Source organism: Alexandromys fortis, unplaced genomic scaffold (assembly GCF_014885135.2).
Source record: "Alexandromys fortis isolate MF-2015 unplaced genomic scaffold, M_Fortis_MF-2015_v1.1 scaffold_663, whole genome shotgun sequence".
NCBI classification, from domain to species: domain Eukaryota; kingdom Metazoa; phylum Chordata; class Mammalia; order Rodentia; family Cricetidae; genus Alexandromys; species Alexandromys fortis.
Genome location: NW_026068548.1, coordinates 29,483 through 30,731, shown reverse-complemented (window position 1 = coordinate 30,731; position 1,249 = coordinate 29,483). Strand labels below are relative to the sequence as shown.

Here is a 1,249-nt window from a genome sequence, read left to right as displayed (position 1 = left end):
GGGGCTGATGCACAGACGTTGTGCGTCTTCTGGCTCCCCGTGTCCATCTGGTTCTCTCCCCAGCCATACAGAACAAATGGGTGCTTGTTCTCTTTTATTTTGCTTGCTGATCTTTGGGGGCTTCTGGCTGCTTTCTTACTTCCTCTGGCAAATAAGGCACTAGGCTGCTGTCGAGGGTCGGGGCCAGTGGGCACCCTGTCAGTCTCTCTTGTCCCAGTCTGTTGTTCGGGTTTTCCATCTATGTCCTTTTTGGGTGGTGCTGGTAGCACTGTGTCCTGCTCCTCCGCGTCCCCAACCTCTGCGCCCCGCAGCTCCGCGCCGCGCTACCCCACGGTCTGCTCCTCCTCCCGCGCGGAGGGCGCCAAGGGCTCCCCTAAAGTACCCCTGGGCGCCGGACTGGGTGAAGCCAATGTCTGAGGGGCTGTCCGGGCCCCAGGCGTCCCAGAGCCAAGGCTCATGCGCCTGCTCCAGCAGTCGGCGGCCCAAGGCGGTAGCGCAGCAGCTCGCGGTAGCAGGGCACATACTCGTCCCAGCGTGGCTCCTGGTGGCACTCCATGTGCTCGCTCTTCACGCCACTGCCCGGGGACATGGTGCTGCGCGCCGCAGACTGGCGCCGCCGCCTCTGGGCTCGACCCGACTCAGAGGCCCGGCCCGCCACGCGGTTCAAACCCAGAGCCCCCTTGGTCAAGGTTTTTAAGAGTAGTGTGTGTGTGCATGCACACATAGGTGTTCATGTGTGTTAGTGCAGATGCACCTCTACCGTGGACAACCTCTGGTGTTGGTGTTTTGAGACCAGGTCTCATTGTCACTTTTTATGCTGAGCTAGCTGCTCCATAAGCTGCCAGGGAGTCTCCTGCCTGCCCCCTATCTCCCCACAGAGCTGTGAGACCACCATGGCTTACACCTGCTATGCCCAGCCTCTGTGTCTATTCTGGAATCTATACTCAGGTCCTCACACTGTCGACCGTCTCTCCAGCCCCTGGCATGATTTCTCTTTCAAATCAAGCTACTCTGTGCATTCACCCAACTCGTAGAGATACCTAAGTTTTCCATCGTCCTCCCCTGTGCTAAGTGGCCCAACTGCACTTACTAGAAGTTCAAGGTGGCTAATTACACATTTTTAGGCATTAATAAAATTGGTGGTGACCATTATGCATATTTTAAAAAAGTTCTAGGGTCATTTTCAATATCATCCTTATTCTGTTTTGAGATGAGGGGCCTCATGTCTCCCAAGCGGCCATCAAACTTA

The 1,249-nt window shown here is 56.2% G+C and overlaps 1 pseudogene; it reads right to left on the bottom strand.

The window, feature by feature from the left end:
- The window catches only part of LOC126495854 (centriole, cilia and spindle-associated protein-like), a 6,201-nt pseudogene extending 5,612 nt beyond the window's left edge, over positions 1-589 (bottom strand).
- Positions 590-1,249: the final 660 nt, after the last annotated feature.